This window comes from Neodiprion fabricii, chromosome 7 (assembly GCF_021155785.1).
Source record: "Neodiprion fabricii isolate iyNeoFabr1 chromosome 7, iyNeoFabr1.1, whole genome shotgun sequence".
NCBI lineage: Eukaryota > Metazoa > Arthropoda > Insecta > Hymenoptera > Diprionidae > Neodiprion > Neodiprion fabricii.
The window spans coordinates 11,139,533-11,160,267 of record NC_060245.1 but is presented as its reverse complement, the minus strand read 5'-3'; the positions used below and the strand labels follow the sequence as shown (position 1 = coordinate 11,160,267).

Sequence of the window (20,735 nt, the reverse complement as noted above, 5' to 3'; positions counted from 1 at the left end):
AATAGTTGAAAAACGTGAATATACAAAATCGACGTTTCGGCCGGGCCCTGCCGACCATCCTCAGGAAATAAAATCTAAATAGTTAACAAAAAATAGGATGCTTCAACAAAACAATTCAGAGTTGAGAGCATGGAATATGTTTAACAATACAATATTTGTTGTTTTACAGAATTAAGTGAAAATTAAACAGTTTTAACGCAGCTGTCAAAGTGACAGTTTTAGGTTACGTGTCAAAATTTGAAGATAGGTTAATCAGATGAAAAATTGGTTTAAGAGAAAAGAAAATTTGTCAGAAAAAAGCTTATTAATAATTTGGAAAAAAGGAGATGGGAAAAGATTAAATTAATTTAGAGAAGATTACTCACAAAAAATGACAACCGGTACATGCTTAGATGTTGTTAGTGGTACAGCATTTCGGACGGAAGTGAAGGTTAGCGGGGAACCATTCGTAAATCTATGTTGTTGATCACGTGTGAGATTTGAACTGTGCTCGAAAGTCATGGATTACAAAGGCAGTGACCAATCAGGAGTAAGGGGCGTTACTGTTTTGAGAACCAACGATAATGTAGACTAGAGGATGTTGGAGTATAGGTGGCTAAGATTTTCGATATCTGTACGTTTGTTTACCGAGTTCCTTTTGTTCTTAGAGATATGTATCATTTCTTTGATAATGCGTTTGTACCAATTCGGTTCTGTAGCAAGGGTTATAGAGTTGTTAAAATCGAAATTGTGACCCAGGGTCAAAGCGTGATCTGCTAAAGCGCATCTTTCAGTGACATGGCATTTGATATTAGAACGATGACCAGAAATTCTATTTTTTAGGTGTTGTGACGTTTGTCCAATATAACTCATGCTACAGTCTCGACATGGTATTTTATATACACAGTTGATTTTCTCTAAATTAGGAGTAACAGATTTAAGATGAGAAAAAAGAGACAGTTTGGTAGTATTAGATATTTTAAAAGTAATTTCAATTCCCTCGTTCTTAAGAATTTTTTGGATTTGGCTAGATAGATTTTCTACATACGGTATAGAGATAGAGTTTTTAAATTTATCATTAACATCAGTTGGATTGTTGGAGTCTACATTCCAATCAATCGAGTTGTACATTTTTTCTATTCTATACTTTTTGATATCATTGATGAATTTGATAGGGTAGCCATTGGAAGTAAGAGTTGTTTCTACAAGTTTTAAATTCTTTTTAAGGAATTGAGGGTTTGATATTTTAAGGCAGCGATCGAACAAGGATATGGCGACAGATTTTTTGTGTTTGATGGGATGATGTGAGTTGAAATGAATGTATCTACCAGACCAGGTTGGTTTATGGTGCCAATCTAAGATTATGGTGTTATTGTGGTTGATTACCATAGTGTCTAAAAAACTGATTTTTCCATCTTTTTCCAACTCGAAAGTGAATTGTATACGTGGGTGAAAGCTGTTGAATTTATTAAGAAGGAGTTGTAGATTTTCGTTTTTAACACACGTTGTAATATCATCGACGTAACGATAGTAAAAAGGTAGGCTGAAAGGAAGATTTGAAATGATTTTTTTTTCCAAGTGTTCAAGTATCAGATTCGCTACTACTGGGCTAATCGGTGAGCCCATTGCTACGCCAAAAATTTGTTGGTAGAAATTATCTTTGTAGGCGAAATAGCATGAATCTAGACACAGTTTGGTGGCGGCTAGGAATTCTTTTTTATTAATGTTAGTGTGACCTTTCAAATTGGGCCAGTTTTTACTGATGATCGATATCGCTAGTTTAGTTGGAATGTTGGTAAACAATGATTTGACATCTAGGGATACTAACAGGTGATTAGGTGGAATTGTTTTTCCCCTGATTTTGTTTACAAAGGACCAAGTGTCCTTGATGTGATAGTCTGATGTACCTGTTATGTTAGATAAGACACAAGAAAAAAATCTCGAGATTTTGTAGGTGGGGGAATTGATGTTAGAAACAATCGGTCTGAGTGGAACATTTTCTTTATGAATTTTTGGTAGAAAATAAATTTTAGGAGGAAGAGAGTTATATGTTTTGAGATGTTTAGCCGAGTTGGAATCTATAAATTTTTTCTGTTGCCATAGACTTATCATATCGTTGACTTGTTTTTGTACTTTCAAAGTGGGATCACGAGAGATAAGGTTATAGGTAGTCGAATCATTAAGGATATCTTGACATTTTTGTTCAAACTCCATCTTTTCCATGACGACTGTAATGTTACCTTTGTCGGCATCGGTGACAACTAGGTGGTTATTATGTTTTAAGAATTCCTTGGTATGTTTAACCTTGGAGGTTATTTCAAAGTGAGTAGTGGGAGGATTTTTGCCAAGTTTGTTGCTAATGAGTTGGCTAATATTAGATCTTACTTTGTCTTTGGTGATTCCACTTTTGTTAAAAAGAGCTAATTCTACGCTGCTTACAATATCATCAATAGGTAAATTAATATTATTAAATGGTAAACCGTGATTAGGACCGAGTGATAAGGTCTCTTTAATTTCAGAAGGTAAATCTGTCTTAGATAGGTTAACTAACCAATTATTATTGTGAAACTCTTTAGGAGTATGTATAGATTTAAGTTTGTTGAATTTTCTAATATTATCTGTCTTAATAGCATTGAATAAACGATTGGCCTTATTTATATCCAAGTTGAAGTTTTTATAATCCAAATTTGTGAAATGGTTCGAGAAGAAAAGGTTGATATTATTATTAAGTTCTTGGATTAACTGCCTTTCTTGTCGATAACATGTTTTAATTTCAAGCGACAGACACTTTTGTTGAAAAACGCGTAATGCTTTGATGAAAGTTTTTTCACTTTTTAAATGTTGAAGGTTTTTGATTTTAAAATTTAGAAAATTTGGAATAATTCCAAATTGGCGGCATTTAAGGAGGAACACCTTACGGTTTTTGATGCGTGCTAGTTTTTGCCGGTAGTTCCAGATCTTCTTGGTTTGTGAGTGATTTGAAGTTCGGTATGACGTAGGATGACGGTGGTACGAGACGTCCACGAAGCCGTTTCGATGCATTGTGTTTAGGAAAGAAGTTTGTGACCGGGAGGTAGATTGAAAATGAAAGGTTCGTCGAAGTTCCGGTCAGGAAGAAGAAGAATTTAATAGTTGAAAAACGTGAATATACAAAATCGACGTTTCGGCCGGGCCCTGCCGACCATCCTCAGGAAATAAAATCTAAATAGTTAACAAAAAATAGGATGCTTCAACAAAACAATTCAGAGTTGAGAGCATGGAATATGTTTAACAATACAATATTTGTTGTTTTACAGAATTAAGTGAAAATTAAACAGTTTTAACGCAGCTGTCAAAGTGACAGTTTTAGGTTACGTGTCAAAATTTGAAGATAGGTTAATCAGATGAAAAATTGGTTTAAGAGAAAAGAAAATTTGTCAGAAAAAAGCTTATTAATAATTTGGAAAAAAGGAGATGGGAAAAGATTAAATTAATTTAGAGAAGATTACTCACAAAAAATGACAACCGGTACATGCTTAGATGTTGTTAGTGGTACAGCATTTCGGACGGAAGTGAAGGTTAGCGGGGAACCATTCGTAAATCTATGTTGTTGATCACGTGTGAGATTTGAACTGTGCTCGAAAGTCATGGATTACAAAGGCAGTGACCAATCAGGAGTAAGGGGCGTTACTGTTTTGAGAACCAACGATAATGTAGACTAGAGGATGTTGGAGTATAGGTGGCTAAGATTTTCGATATCTGTACGTTTGTTTACCGAGTGCCTTTTGTTCTTAGAGATATGTATCATTTCTTTGATAATGCGTTTGTACCAATTCGGTTCTGTAGCAAGGGTTATAGAGTTGTTAAAATCGAAATTGTGACCCAGGGTCAAAGCGTGATCTGCTAAAGCGCATCTTTCAGTGACATGGCATTTGATATTAGAACGATGACCAGAAATTCTATTTTTTAGGTGTTGTGACGTTTGTCCAATATAACTCATGCTACAGTCTCGACATGGTATTTTATATACACAGTTGATTTTCTCTAAATTAGGAGTAACAGATTTAAGATGAGAAAAAAGAGACAGTTTGGTAGTATTAGATATTTTAAAAGTAATTTCAATTCCCTCGTTCTTAAGAATTTTTTGGATTTGGCTAGATAGATTTTCCACATACGGTATAGAGATAGAGTTTTTAAATTTATCATTAACATCAGTTGGATTGTTGGAGTCTACATTCCAATCAATCGAGTTGTACATTTTTTCTATTCTATACTTTTTGATATCATTGATGAATTTGATAGGGTAGCCATTGGAAGTAAGAGTTGTTTCTACAAGTTTTAAATTCTTTTTAAGGAATTGAGGGTTTGATATTTTAAGGCAGCGATCGAACAAGGATATGGCGACAGATTTTTTGTGTTTGATGGGATGATGTGAGTTGAAATGAATGTATCTACCAGACCAGGTTGGTTTATGGTGCCAATCTAAGATTATGGTGTTATTGTGGTTGATTACCATAGTGTCTAAAAAACTGATTTTTCCATCTTTTTCCAACTCGAAAGTGAATTGTATACGTGGGTGAAAGCTGTTGAATTTATTAAGAAGGAGTTGTAGATTTTCGTTTTTAACACACGTTATAATATCATCGACGTAACGATAGTAAAAAGGTAGGCTGAAAGGAAGATTTGAAATGATTTTTTTTTCCAAGTGTTCAAGTATCAGATTCGCTACTACTGGGCTAATCGGTGAGCCCATTGCTACGCCAAAAATTTGTTGGTAGAAATTATCTTTGTAGGCGAAATAGCATGAATCTAGACACAGTTTGGTGGCGGCTAGGAATTCTTTTTTATTAATGTTAGTGTGACCTTTCAAATTGGGCCAGTTTTTACTGATGATCGATATCGCTAGTTTAGTTGGAATGTTGGTAAACAATGATTTGACATCTAGGGATACTAACAGGTGATTAGGTGGAATTGTTTTTCCCCTGATTTTGTTTACAAAGGACCAAGTGTCCTTGATGTGATAGTCTGATGTACCTGTTATGTTAGATAAGACACAAGAAAAAAATCTCGAGATTTTGTAGGTGGGGGAATTGATGTTAGAAACAATCGGTCTGAGTGGAACATTTTCTTTATGAATTTTTGGTAGAAAATAAATTTTAGGAGGAAGAGAGTTATATGTTTTGAGATGTTTAGCCGAGTTGGAATCTATAAATTTTTTCTGTTGCCATAGACTTATCATATCGTTGACTTGTTTTTGTACTTTCAAAGTGGGATCACGAGAGATAAGGTTATAGGTAGTCGAATCATTAAGGATATCTTGACATTTTTGTTCAAACTCCATCTTTTCCATGACGACTGTAATGTTACCTTTGTCGGCATCGGTGACAACTAGGTGGTTATTATGTTTTAAGAATTCCTTGGTATGTTTAACCTTGGAGGTTATTTCAAAGTGAGTAGTGGGAGGATTTTTGCCAAGTTTGTTGCTAATGAGTTGGCTAATATTAGATCTTACTTTGTCTTTGGTGATTCCACTTTTGTTAAAAAGAGCTAATTCTACGCTGCTTACAATATCATCAATAGGTAAATTAATATTATTAAATGGTAAACCGTGATTAGGACCGAGTGATAAGGTCTCTTTAATTTCAGAAGGTAAATCTGTCTTAGATAGGTTAACTAACCAATTATTATTGTGAAACTCTTTAGGAGTATGTATAGATTTAAGTTTGTTGAATTTTCTAATATTATCTGTCTTAATAGCATTGAATAAACGATTGGCCTTATTTATATCCAAGTTGAAGTTTTTATAATCCAAATTTGTGAAATGGTTCGAGAAGAAAAGGTTGATATTATTATTAAGTTCTTGGATTAACTGCCTTTCTTGTCGATAACATGTTTTAATTTCAAGCGACAGACACTTTTGTTGAAAAACGCGTAATGCTTTGATGAAAGTTTTTTCACTTTTTAAATGTTGAAGGTTTTTGGTCTGATTAACCTATCTTCAAATTTTGACACGTAACCTAAAACTGTCACTTTGACAGCTGCGTTAAAACTGTTTAATTTTCACTTAATTCTGTAAAACAACAAATATTGTATTGTTAAACATATTCCATGCTCTCAACTCTGAATTGTTTTGTTGAAGCATCCTATTTTTTGTTAACTATTTAGATTTTATTTCCTGAGGATGGTCGGCAGGGCCCGGCCGAAACGTCGATTTTGTATATTCACGTTTTTCAACTATTAAATTCTTCTTCTTCCTGACCGGAACTTCGACGAACCTTTCATTTTCAATCTACCTCCCGGTCACAAACTTCTTTCCTAAACACAATGCATCGAAACGGCTTCGTGGACGTCTCGTACCACCGTCATCCTACGTCATACCGAACTTCAAATCACTCACAAACCAAGAAGATCTGGAACTACCGGCAAAAACTAGCACGCATCAAAAACCGTAAGGTGTTCCTCCTTAAATGCCGCCAATTTGGAATTATTCCAAATTTTCTAAATTTTAAAATCAAAAACCTTCAACATTTAAAAAGTGAAAAAACTTTCATCAAAGCATTACGCGTTTTTCAACAAAAGTGTCTGTCGCTTGAAATTAAAACATGTTATCGACAAGAAAGGCAGTTAATCCAAGAACTTAATAATAATATCAACCTTTTCTTCTCGAACCATTTCACAAATTTGGATTATAAAAACTTCAACTTGGATATAAATAAGGCCAATCGTTTATTCAATGCTATTAAGACAGATAATATTAGAAAATTCAACAAACTTAAATCTATACATACTCCTAAAGAGTTTCACAATAATAATTGGTTAGTTAACCTATCTAAGACAGATTTACCTTCTGAAATTAAAGAGACCTTATCACTCGGTCCTAATCACGGTTTACCATTTAATAATATTAATTTACCTATTGATGATATTGTAAGCAGCGTAGAATTAGCTCTTTTTAACAAAAGTGGAATCACCAAAGACAAAGTAAGATCTAATATTAGCCAACTCATTAGCAACAAACTTGGCAAAAATCCTCCCACTACTCACTTTGAAATAACCTCCAAGGTTAAACATACCAAGGAATTCTTAAAACATAATAACCACCTAGTTGTCACCGATGCCGACAAAGGTAACATTACAGTCGTCATGGAAAAGATGGAGTTTGAACAAAAATGTCAAGATATCCTTAATGATTCGACTACCTATAACCTTATCTCTCGTGATCCCACTTTGAAAGTACAAAAACAAGTCAACGATATGATAAGTCTATGGCAACAGAAAAAATTTATAGATTCCAACTCGGCTAAACATCTCAAAACATATAACTCTCTTCCTCCTAAAATTTATTTTCTACCAAAAATTCATAAAGAAAATGTTCCACTCAGACCGATTGTTTCTAACATCAATTCCCCCACCTACAAAATCTCGAGATTTTTTTCTTGTGTCTTATCTAACATAACAGGTACATCAGACTATCACATCAAGGACACTTGGTCCTTTGTAAACAAAATCAGGGGAAAAACAATTCCACCTAATCACCTGTTAGTATCCCTAGATGTCAAATCATTGTTTACCAACATTCCAACTAAACTAGCGATATCGATCATCAGTAAAAACTGGCCCAATTTGAAAGGTCACACTAACATTAATAAAAAAGAATTCCTAGCCGCCACCAAACTGTGTCTAGATTCATGCTATTTCGCCTACAAAGATAATTTCTACCAACAAATTTTTGGCGTAGCAATGGGCTCACCGATTAGCCCAGTAGTAGCGAATCTGATACTTGAACACTTGGAAAAAAAAATCATTTCAAATCTTCCTTTCAGCCTACCTTTTTACTATCGTTACGTCGATGATATTATAACGTGTGTTAAAAACGAAAATCTACAACTCCTTCTTAATAAATTCAACAGCTTTCACCCACGTATACAATTCACTTTCGAGTTGGAAAAAGATGGAAAAATCAGTTTTTTAGACACTATGGTAATCAACCACAATAACACCATAATCTTAGATTGGCACCATAAACCAACCTGGTCTGGTAGATACATTCATTTCAACTCACATCATCCCATCAAACACAAAAAATCTGTCGCCATATCCTTGTTCGATCGCTGCCTTAAAATATCAAACCCTCAATTCCTTAAAAAGAATTTAAAACTTGTAGAAACAACTCTTACTTCCAATGGCTACCCTATCAAATTCATCAATGATATCAAAAAGTATAGAATAGAAAAAATGTACAACTCGATTGATTGGAATGTAGACTCCAACAATCCAACTGATGTTAATGATAAATTTAAAAACTCTATCTCTATACCGTATGTAGAAAATCTATCTAGCCAAATCCAAAAAATTCTTAAGAACGAGGGAATTGAAATTACTTTTAAAATATCTAATACTACCAAACTGTCTCTTTTTTCTCATCTTAAATCTGTTACTCCTAATTTAGAGAAAATCAACTGTGTATATAAAATACCATGTCGAGACTGTAGCATGAGTTATATTGGACAAACGTCACAACACCTAAAAAATAGAATTTCTGGTCATCGTTCTAATATCAAATGCCATGTCACTGAAAGATGCGCTTTAGCAGATCACGCTTTGACCCTGGGTCACAATTTCGATTTTAACAACTCTATAACCCTTGCTACAGAACCGAATTGGTACAAACGCATTATCAAAGAAATGATACATATCTCTAAGAACAAAAGGAACTCGGTAAACAAACGTACAGATATCGAAAATCTTAGCCACCTATACTCCAACATCCTCTAGTCTACATTATCGTTGGTTCTCAAAACAGTAACGCCCCTTACTCCTGATTGGTCACTGCCTTTGTAATCCATGACTTTCGAGCACAGTTCAAATCTCACACGTGATCAACAACATAGATTTACGAATGGTTCCCCGCTAACCTTCACTTCCGTCCGAAATGCTGTACCACTAACAACATCTAAGCATGTACCGGTTGTCATTTTTTGTGAGTAATCTTCTCTAAATTAATTTAATCTTTTCCCATCTCCTTTTTTCCAAATTATTAATAAGCTTTTTTCTGACAAATTTTCTTTTCTCTTAAACCAATTTTTCATCTGATTAACCTATCTTCAAATTTTGACACGTAACCTAAAACTGTCACTTTGACAGCTGCGTTAAAACTGTTTAATTTTCACTTAATTCTGTAAAACAACAAATATTGTATTGTTAAACATATTCCATGCTCTCAACTCTGAATTGTTTTGTTGAAGCATCCTATTTTTTGTTAACTATTTAGATTTTATTTCCTGAGGATGGTCGGCAGGGCCCGGCCGAAACGTCGATTTTGTATATTCACGTTTTTCAACTATTAAATTCTTCTTCTTCCTGACCGGAACTTCGACGAACCTTTCATTTTCAATCTACCTCCCGGTCACAAACTTCTTTCCTAAACACAATGCATCGAAACGGCTTCGTGGACGTCTCGTACCACCGTCATCCTACGTCATACCGAACTTCAAATCACTCACAAACCAAGAAGATCTGGAACTACCGGCAAAAACTAGCACGCATCAAAAACCGTAAGGTGTTCCTCCTTAAATGCCGCCAATTTGGAATTATTCCAAATTTTCTAAATTTTAAAATCAAAAACCTTCAACATTTAAAAAGTGAAAAAACTTTCATCAAAGCATTACGCGTTTTTCAACAAAAGTGTCTGTCGCTTGAAATTAAAACATGTTATCGACAAGAAAGGCAGTTAATCCAAGAACTTAATAATAATATCAACCTTTTCTTCTCGAACCATTTCACAAATTTGGATTATAAAAACTTCAACTTGGATATAAATAAGGCCAATCGTTTATTCAATGCTATTAAGACAGATAATATTAGAAAATTCAACAAACTTAAATCTATACATACTCCTAAAGAGTTTCACAATAATAATTGGTTAGTTAACCTATCTAAGACAGATTTACCTTCTGAAATTAAAGAGACCTTATCACTCGGTCCTAATCACGGTTTACCATTTAATAATATTAATTTACCTATTGATGATATTGTAAGCAGCGTAGAATTAGCTCTTTTTAACAAAAGTGGAATCACCAAAGACAAAGTAAGATCTAATATTAGCCAACTCATTAGCAACAAACTTGGCAAAAATCCTCCCACTACTCACTTTGAAATAACCTCCAAGGTTAAACATACCAAGGAATTCTTAAAACATAATAACCACCTAGTTGTCACCGATGCCGACAAAGGTAACATTACAGTCGTCATGGAAAAGATGGAGTTTGAACAAAAATGTCAAGATATCCTTAATGATTCGACTACCTATAACCTTATCTCTCGTGATCCCACTTTGAAAGTACAAAAACAAGTCAACGATATGATAAGTCTATGGCAACAGAAAAAATTTATAGATTCCAACTCGGCTAAACATCTCAAAACATATAACTCTCTTCCTCCTAAAATTTATTTTCTACCAAAAATTCATAAAGAAAATGTTCCACTCAGACCGATTGTTTCTAACATCAATTCCCCCACCTACAAAATCTCGAGATTTTTTTCTTGTGTCTTATCTAACATAACAGGTACATCAGACTATCACATCAAGGACACTTGGTCCTTTGTAAACAAAATCAGGGGAAAAACAATTCCACCTAATCACCTGTTAGTATCCCTAGATGTCAAATCATTGTTTACCAACATTCCAACTAAACTAGCGATATCGATCATCAGTAAAAACTGGCCCAATTTGAAAGGTCACACTAACATTAATAAAAAAGAATTCCTAGCCGCCACCAAACTGTGTCTAGATTCATGCTATTTCGCCTACAAAGATAATTTCTACCAACAAATTTTTGGCGTAGCAATGGGCTCACCGATTAGCCCAGTAGTAGCGAATCTGATACTTGAACACTTGGAAAAAAAAATCATTTCAAATCTTCCTTTCAGCCTACCTTTTTACTATCGTTACGTCGATGATATTATAACGTGTGTTAAAAACGAAAATCTACAACTCCTTCTTAATAAATTCAACAGCTTTCACCCACGTATACAATTCACTTTCGAGTTGGAAAAAGATGGAAAAATCAGTTTTTTAGACACTATGGTAATCAACCACAATAACACCATAATCTTAGATTGGCACCATAAACCAACCTGGTCTGGTAGATACATTCATTTCAACTCACATCATCCCATCAAACACAAAAAATCTGTCGCCATATCCTTGTTCGATCGCTGCCTTAAAATATCAAACCCTCAATTCCTTAAAAAGAATTTAAAACTTGTAGAAACAACTCTTACTTCCAATGGCTACCCTATCAAATTCATCAATGATATCAAAAAGTATAGAATAGAAAAAATGTACAACTCGATTGATTGGAATGTAGACTCCAACAATCCAACTGATGTTAATGATAAATTTAAAAACTCTATCTCTATACCGTATGTAGAAAATCTATCTAGCCAAATCCAAAAAATTCTTAAGAACGAGGGAATTGAAATTACTTTTAAAATATCTAATACTACCAAACTGTCTCTTTTTTCTCATCTTAAATCTGTTACTCCTAATTTAGAGAAAATCAACTGTGTATATAAAATACCATGTCGAGACTGTAGCATGAGTTATATTGGACAAACGTCACAACACCTAAAAAATAGAATTTCTGGTCATCGTTCTAATATCAAATGCCATGTCACTGAAAGATGCGCTTTAGCAGATCACGCTTTGACCCTGGGTCACAATTTCGATTTTAACAACTCTATAACCCTTGCTACAGAACCGAATTGGTACAAACGCATTATCAAAGAAATGATACATATCTCTAAGAACAAAAGGAACTCGGTAAACAAACGTACAGATATCGAAAATCTTAGCCACCTATACTCCAACATCCTCTAGTCTACATTATCGTTGGTTCTCAAAACAGTAACGCCCCTTACTCCTGATTGGTCACTGCCTTTGTAATCCATGACTTTCGAGCACAGTTCAAATCTCACACGTGATCAACAACATAGATTTACGAATGGTTCCCCGCTAACCTTCACTTCCGTCCGAAATGCTGTACCACTAACAACATCTAAGCATGTACCGGTTGTCATTTTTTGTGAGTAATCTTCTCTAAATTAATTTAATCTTTTCCCATCTCCTTTTTTCCAAATTATTAATAAGCTTTTTTCTGACAAATTTTCTTTTCTCTTAAACCAATTTTTCATCTGATTAACCTATCTTCAAATTTTGACACGTAACCTAAAACTGTCACTTTGACAGCTGCGTTAAAACTGTTTAATTTTCACTTAATTCTGTAAAACAACAAATATTGTATTGTTAAACATATTCCATGCTCTCAACTCTGAATTGTTTTGTTGAAGCATCCTATTTTTTGTTAACTATTTAGATTTTATTTCCTGAGGATGGTCGGCAGGGCCCGGCCGAAACGTCGATTTTGTATATTCACGTTTTTCAACTATTAAATTCTTCTTCTTCCTGACCGGAACTTCGACGAACCTTTCATTTTCAATCTACCTCCCGGTCACAAACTTCTTTCCTAAACACAATGCATCGAAACGGCTTCGTGGACGTCTCGTACCACCGTCATCCTACGTCATACCGAACTTCAAATCACTCACAAACCAAGAAGATCTGGAACTACCGGCAAAAACTAGCACGCATCAAAAACCGTAAGGTGTTCCTCCTTAAATGCCGCCAATTTGGAATTATTCCAAATTTTCTAAATTTTAAAATCAAAAACCTTCAACATTTAAAAAGTGAAAAAACTTTCATCAAAGCATTACGCGTTTTTCAACAAAAGTGTCTGTCGCTTGAAATTAAAACATGTTATCGACAAGAAAGGCAGTTAATCCAAGAACTTAATAATAATATCAACCTTTTCTTCTCGAACCATTTCACAAATTTGGATTATAAAAACTTCAACTTGGATATAAATAAGGCCAATCGTTTATTCAATGCTATTAAGACAGATAATATTAGAAAATTCAACAAACTTAAATCTATACATACTCCTAAAGAGTTTCACAATAATAATTGGTTAGTTAACCTATCTAAGACAGATTTACCTTCTGAAATTAAAGAGACCTTATCACTCGGTCCTAATCACGGTTTACCATTTAATAATATTAATTTACCTATTGATGATATTGTAAGCAGCGTAGAATTAGCTCTTTTTAACAAAAGTGGAATCACCAAAGACAAAGTAAGATCTAATATTAGCCAACTCATTAGCAACAAACTTGGCAAAAATCCTCCCACTACTCACTTTGAAATAACCTCCAAGGTTAAACATACCAAGGAATTCTTAAAACATAATAACCACCTAGTTGTCACCGATGCCGACAAAGGTAACATTACAGTCGTCATGGAAAAGATGGAGTTTGAACAAAAATGTCAAGATATCCTTAATGATTCGACTACCTATAACCTTATCTCTCGTGATCCCACTTTGAAAGTACAAAAACAAGTCAACGATATGATAAGTCTATGGCAACAGAAAAAATTTATAGATTCCAACTCGGCTAAACATCTCAAAACATATAACTCTCTTCCTCCTAAAATTTATTTTCTACCAAAAATTCATAAAGAAAATGTTCCACTCAGACCGATTGTTTCTAACATCAATTCCCCCACCTACAAAATCTCGAGATTTTTTTCTTGTGTCTTATCTAACATAACAGGTACATCAGACTATCACATCAAGGACACTTGGTCCTTTGTAAACAAAATCAGGGGAAAAACAATTCCACCTAATCACCTGTTAGTATCCCTAGATGTCAAATCATTGTTTACCAACATTCCAACTAAACTAGCGATATCGATCATCAGTAAAAACTGGCCCAATTTGAAAGGTCACACTAACATTAATAAAAAAGAATTCCTAGCCGCCACCAAACTGTGTCTAGATTCATGCTATTTCGCCTACAAAGATAATTTCTACCAACAAATTTTTGGCGTAGCAATGGGCTCACCGATTAGCCCAGTAGTAGCGAATCTGATACTTGAACACTTGGAAAAAAAAATCATTTCAAATCTTCCTTTCAGCCTACCTTTTTACTATCGTTACGTCGATGATATTATAACGTGTGTTAAAAACGAAAATCTACAACTCCTTCTTAATAAATTCAACAGCTTTCACCCACGTATACAATTCACTTTCGAGTTGGAAAAAGATGGAAAAATCAGTTTTTTAGACACTATGGTAATCAACCACAATAACACCATAATCTTAGATTGGCACCATAAACCAACCTGGTCTGGTAGATACATTCATTTCAACTCACATCATCCCATCAAACACAAAAAATCTGTCGCCATATCCTTGTTCGATCGCTGCCTTAAAATATCAAACCCTCAATTCCTTAAAAAGAATTTAAAACTTGTAGAAACAACTCTTACTTCCAATGGCTACCCTATCAAATTCATCAATGATATCAAAAAGTATAGAATAGAAAAAATGTACAACTCGATTGATTGGAATGTAGACTCCAACAATCCAACTGATGTTAATGATAAATTTAAAAACTCTATCTCTATACCGTATGTAGAAAATCTATCTAGCCAAATCCAAAAAATTCTTAAGAACGAGGGAATTGAAATTACTTTTAAAATATCTAATACTACCAAACTGTCTCTTTTTTCTCATCTTAAATCTGTTACTCCTAATTTAGAGAAAATCAACTGTGTATATAAAATACCATGTCGAGACTGTAGCATGAGTTATATTGGACAAACGTCACAACACCTAAAAAATAGAATTTCTGGTCATCGTTCTAATATCAAATGCCATGTCACTGAAAGATGCGCTTTAGCAGATCACGCTTTGACCCTGGGTCACAATTTCGATTTTAACAACTCTATAACCCTTGCTACAGAACCGAATTGGTACAAACGCATTATCAAAGAAATGATACATATCTCTAAGAACAAAAGGAACTCGGTAAACAAACGTACAGATATCGAAAATCTTAGCCACCTATACTCCAACATCCTCTAGTCTACATTATCGTTGGTTCTCAAAACAGTAACGCCCCTTACTCCTGATTGGTCACTGCCTTTGTAATCCATGACTTTCGAGCACAGTTCAAATCTCACACGTGATCAACAACATAGATTTACGAATGGTTCCCCGCTAACCTTCACTTCCGTCCGAAATGCTGTACCACTAACAACATCTAAGCATGTACCGGTTGTCATTTTTTGTGAGTAATCTTCTCTAAATTAATTTAATCTTTTCCCATCTCCTTTTTTCCAAATTATTAATAAGCTTTTTTCTGACAAATTTTCTTTTCTCTTAAACCAATTTTTCATCTGATTAACCTATCTTCAAATTTTGACACGTAACCTAAAACTGTCACTTTGACAGCTGCGTTAAAACTGTTTAATTTTCACTTAATTCTGTAAAACAACAAATATTGTATTGTTAAACATATTCCATGCTCTCAACTCTGAATTGTTTTGTTGAAGCATCCTATTTTTTGTTAACTATTTAGATTTTATTTCCTGAGGATGGTCGGCAGGGCCCGGCCGAAACGTCGATTTTGTATATTCACGTTTTTCAACTATTAAATTCTTCTTCTTCCTGACCGGAACTTCGACGAACCTTTCATTTTCAATAATAATAATAATAATAATAATTACCGCAGGTGGCGGGGGGGTTAAACCCCTCGTTCGGGAGGTGACGACCCCGCGTACATCGAGTAAGTCAAGGGGGACTGAAGTTGGCACAGGCCCAATGGATGGCCCCCGAGGCGGCCTCAGGAGGCGGATTGGGCGTAAAAACCTGGTCCGCTCGGGAAGTGACGACCCCGGGGTTTTCTAGTAAGTCGGAGGGGACGGAAGTCGGCACAAGTCCGACGGAAGGCCCCCGAGGCGACCTCTGGGGCCGTGCTATGTTCCGGCGCGGTACGGGGAGTCGCGCCCCCGAGAGACCCGTAGCACTTAGGAACTTTTTATGGAGATGCACAAGGTAAACAACGAATTACCTCAGGTGGTAGCCCCAGCACAGGGGAAATCCACCCTGGGTTCCGATCGGGTGAAAGCCCCGGTGGCCCATGGCAGCGGCACGGATTCTGAGGGCCGCAAATTGTGCAAGGACCAGGTGACAAAGACGGCAACAAAGACAGCGGACACGAAAACTGGAACAGCGGACAGGACGATACTGGGACACCAACGACGAGACAGGACGGACAGCGTGTCGAGCACGGGCAGCGGAGCGAGTTGCGCTTCCGCTGTATCCACGATCGGCACGAAAACACGGATCACGGACGATATGGACCTGACGGACTTATTGTCACTGATCCACAGTACGGCGACAAGGATGGCCGAGGCAGCGGCCATCCAAAAAAATATGAGTATGTCCGTCAAACTGGGCATAAAGACCATTCTCGAGGCTGCCGACGTTGCGCTTAACAGGCGCGCTAAAGCAGCCCCGAAAGACCACAAGACGGACAACGAGACGACGGAGACGGACGTTGAGACTGAACAACGGACACAAAACACTCCGCGGACGAAACGGAAACGGGAGGCGACTGGAACCACTCCGGAAACCTCTCAGAAGAGGGCAACGGTTGCGGAACCGGTCGCTGACTGGCAGACAGTGACAAGGACAAGAAAGGTAAAGAAGAAACAGAAGACGCGGACGGACGGGACGAACGCGACGAAGGACACGACAGCCGGGGCTGAGGGGCGCAGAGCGGCTCCCAAACATTGGGGGACGGCGGTGCTCGTCAAACCCGGGAACGACACGACGTACTCCGACATCGTGAGGAAGATACGGACCACGGTCGACCCTGCGAAGAGTCATGTTAAAGTGACGACTCTCAGGAAGACGAAGAATGGTCTGTGTCTTCTGAAGATAAAGACAGACGCCAACGGACGAGACGACTTCCGACGCGTCCTGCAGGACGCGGTCGGCGACGCAGGCAACGTCAGGACCGGGACCTCCAGGGTTCAACTGGAGATCATGGATCTTGACTGCGTCACGACCAGATACGACGTGATACAGGCACTGCGACGAGAGACGGGACGAGACGCGGACTTTGGGGTCCACATCTTCGGTCCGAACCGGGCCGAGCAGTTTATGGCCGTATGCGACCTAGAGTCGCAGGAAGCCAGAGCGCTGCTCGGCCGGGGACGGATCGGGATTGGATGGGTAGCTTGCCGCGTCCGACCACGACTGACGGTGACGAAATGCCACAAGTGCCTGGGATACGGGCACACCAAGACAAAATGCAAAAATACAGACCGGACGAAGTGCTGCAGAAAATGTGGCGAGACAGGACACTACGCCACGGACTGCAAAAACAGACCGGCCTGCCCACTGTGCGCCGAGGCGGGACACGGCGATGCGGCGCATGTCGCGGGCTCCGGGAGGTGCGCGGTGTACCGGGTTGCGCTGGAGGAGTGCAAGAAGCAGGCCGGAAGACGGACAGGATAGTTCAGGGCAACCTGAACCGTAGTAGGACAGCAGACATGCTACTACCACAGATAGCAGACGAACACGACGCCGACATTCTGATCCTGTGCGAGCCGTACAGGGTGCGACAAACACAGGATTGGATTACGAACGAGACCAAGACAGCGGCTATCTGGGTGAGGGGCGCTGCCCGAGCCCGGATAACCGCTCGTGGCGTCGGGGACGACTACGTCTGGGCTAGGGTGGGCGCTGTCACCTACGTCAGCGTCTACCTGACCCCAAACTGCGCTGCGGCGGAGTTCCGGGCGAAGGTTGCGCTCCTCGAGGACGGACTCAGGGACCTGCCCGGGGACCTCGTGGTCGCGGGGGACCTCAACGCGAGGGCGGTCGAGTGGGGCATGACGGAAACGAACAGACGCGGACGGCTGCTGCTGGAGATGGCCGCAAGGCTGGACCTAGTAGTGGCGAACACGGGAGACGTACCAACGTACAGACGGCCGGGATTTGGAGACTCCATCCCGGACGTAACGATGACGACGGACAGGACTCTGCCACGGATAGGGCGGTGGCGGGTGCTCGAGGGCTACACGGCCAGCGATCATCAGTACATCGCCTTCGAAGTGGCAGGAGAGACAAGGACGACACGGACGAGGACACGGCACCCCCCGCGGTGGAACGTAGACAAACTCGACGTACTGAAATTCTCGGCGGAGCTGGCGGCAGCGCCGGCCCCAACTACCGACGTCCCCCCAGAGCTGACTGGCCGGCAAAGGGCGGAAAGACTGGCGGACGAGACGGCCAAGCTGACGACGCGGCTGTGCGACAGCACAATGCCAAAACGACGGTACGGACGTAACAGACCACCACAATATTGGTGGACGGACGAGATAGCCGAGCTGCGGAAGAGTTGCCTGGCAAAACGACGACGGGTTACGAGGGCTGGAGGGAGACCCGAGAGGGAAACCCTTCAGGCCGAGTACAAGACTGAACGGAAACGACTGACGTACGCCATCAGAGACAGCAAGACGCGATGCTGGAAGAAGCTCTGCGAGGAGGTGGACCGCGACCCCTGGGGTGCCGGTTACAAGATTGTGACCGGTAGGCTGGGGGCCCGGATCCCGCCAGAACTCAAGGATGCTGAAACCGCACGACGGATCGTCGACGGACTGTTCCCGACGCACCCGACGCGTACGGACGCGACGAACGACGACGAGACGGCGGCGCCCCCCGTCTTCACCGCCGAGGAGCTCGTCGGAGCGACCAAAGCGATGAAGAGGGGTAAGGCCCCAGGACCGGACGGGGTACCGGCGGAGGTTCTTCGGCTGATGGCGAGCCTGAGGCCGGAGATACTTCTCGACCTCTACAATACGTGCCTTACGACAGGGACATTCAGCGACCGGTGGAAGGTGGCGAGGTTGGTCCTTATCCCAAAGGGTAAGGGTGACCCCAGCACGCCGTCGGCCTACCGGCCGCTGAGCTTACTGGACACGACGGGGAAACTGTACGAACAGCTTCTGCGACCACGACTTACGGACGCGATACGGGACGGCGGAGGCCTCTCTGACCAGCAGTTCGGCTTCCGGAGGGGTCGATCAACGATTGGAGCGATCCAAGAGGTGGTTGACTCCTTCCGGTCGACAGACAGACATTGCCACGCTGCGCGACCCGTCGCGCTGCTGGTGACACTTGACGTTAAGAACGCCTTCAACTCGGCCAGGTGGGTGGATATTCTAGGGTCGCTGAGAGGCGACTTCGGGGTCCCGCCTTACTTGCTCCGAGTTGTTGAAGACTACCTTCGGAACAGACGACTGACGTACGAAACGACCGAAGGCCAAGTGACGAGACAGATTACCGCGGGGGTCGCTCAAGGTTCCATACTAGGACCCGACTTTTGGAACGGGATGTACGACGGCCTGCTCAGACTGGAGCTCCCGCTCGGCGTTCGCCTGGTCGCTTACGCTGACGACGTGGCGGCAGTGATAGTCGAGCGAACTCCAGATCTGGCACAATACGCACTGAACCAGACGATGAGACGAGTCGGACGGTGGATGACTGACCACGGACTGCAACTCGCGACGGAAAAGACAGAACTGGTGCTTCTCACCAGGAGACGAATACCGACGATATTACGCATGACGGTCGGGACGGACGAGATCGAGACCAGAGGGGAAGTCAAGTACCTGGGGGTGACCCTGGATACGAAGATGACCTTCTGGCCTCACATACGACGAACGGCTCAGAAGGCGGCTGAAAGGATAGCATCCCTAAGCCGCCTGATGGCAAACACGAACGGACCGAGACCAGGGAAACGGAGACTACTGATGTCGACGGTGAACTCGATCCTCCTCTACGGTGCGGAGATCTGGGCAGACTCCCTGAAGACTGAGAAATACTGTCACGCAATGACGACGGTACAGAGACGAAGCGCGTTGAGGATCGCTTGTTCCTATCGGACGGTCTCAGCACAGGCCGTTCTGGTGGTGGCAGGCGTGATTCCCATAGACCTTCTCGCGTTTGAGCGCAAGAGGGTCTACGGAAGAGACGCGGACGTGACCCGACGGGACGCGGCAACGACGGAAAGAGACGCGACGATACAGACGTGGCAGGAACGGTGGACGGAAGAAACAACGGGAAACTGGACGAGACGACTTATTAAGGACCTGCGACCGTGGATCCAGAGGGGGTTTGGGGATGTGAATTTTTACGTCACCCAGCTTCTGACGGGCCACGGTTATTTTAGACGGTACTTATACAACTTGAACCGAGTACGGACGCCCAACTGTACGTACTGCGGACACGAACGAGACGACGCGGAACACACGTTCTTTGAATGTGACCGCTGGACAGAACTGAGACATAGACTGGAGACGGTCGTGGGAGGCATCACTCCCGACAACGTTGTCGGGGTGATGCTCCATAGTACAGAAAGGTGGCAACTTGTTGCCACCTACACAGAGACAATCCTACGACGTAAGAACGCGGACGGCTGCCTGACGTAACGCAACTGACGGACTGCCGACACGGGACGGACGGACGGACAGACTGACGAGACACACACCGACAGAGCTCCCAGCTAGAAGTAATATCACCATAGTTCCTGGCTGGGAGCGTTGCACAGGAGGTGGCGGTTTAGTGGGTAGGCCACCCTGGAGTCCCACATCCGCGCTAGCCCGTATGACTGGCGTGAATCCGTAACTTGGATTCCGCAACTCCTCGGAAAAAAAAAAAAAAAAAAAAAAAAAAAATAATAATAATAATAATAATAATAATAATCTGCAATTTTTCCATACGATTGTTACATAATTTATTTTTTGGAAAACTTTTTTTCATTCTCAGAAAATTTTTTCGTTTTCAGACAACTTATTCTCA

At 40.2% G+C, this 20,735-nt stretch overlaps 1 protein-coding gene and 1 long non-coding RNA gene across 3 annotated transcripts in view; one reads left to right on the top strand and one right to left on the bottom strand.

Moving 5' to 3' along the window:
* The window catches only part of LOC124186843 (regulating synaptic membrane exocytosis protein 1), a 1,552,625-nt gene that overhangs the window by 1,363,457 nt on the left and 168,433 nt on the right, over window positions 1-20,735 (bottom strand). The gene's annotated exons all lie outside the window — the stretch shown is intronic.
* On the top strand, window positions 6,130-15,492 carry LOC124186844. Of its 2 annotated transcripts, none has more exons than XR_006871729.1 (4): window positions 6,130-6,406; window positions 9,230-9,512; window positions 12,336-12,618; window positions 15,442-15,492. It is a non-coding gene; the product is annotated as an uncharacterized LOC124186844 (long non-coding RNA). The 2 variants fall into 2 exon arrangements; XR_006871730.1 differs by lacking the exon at window positions 15,442-15,492 and adding an exon at window positions 14,974-15,008.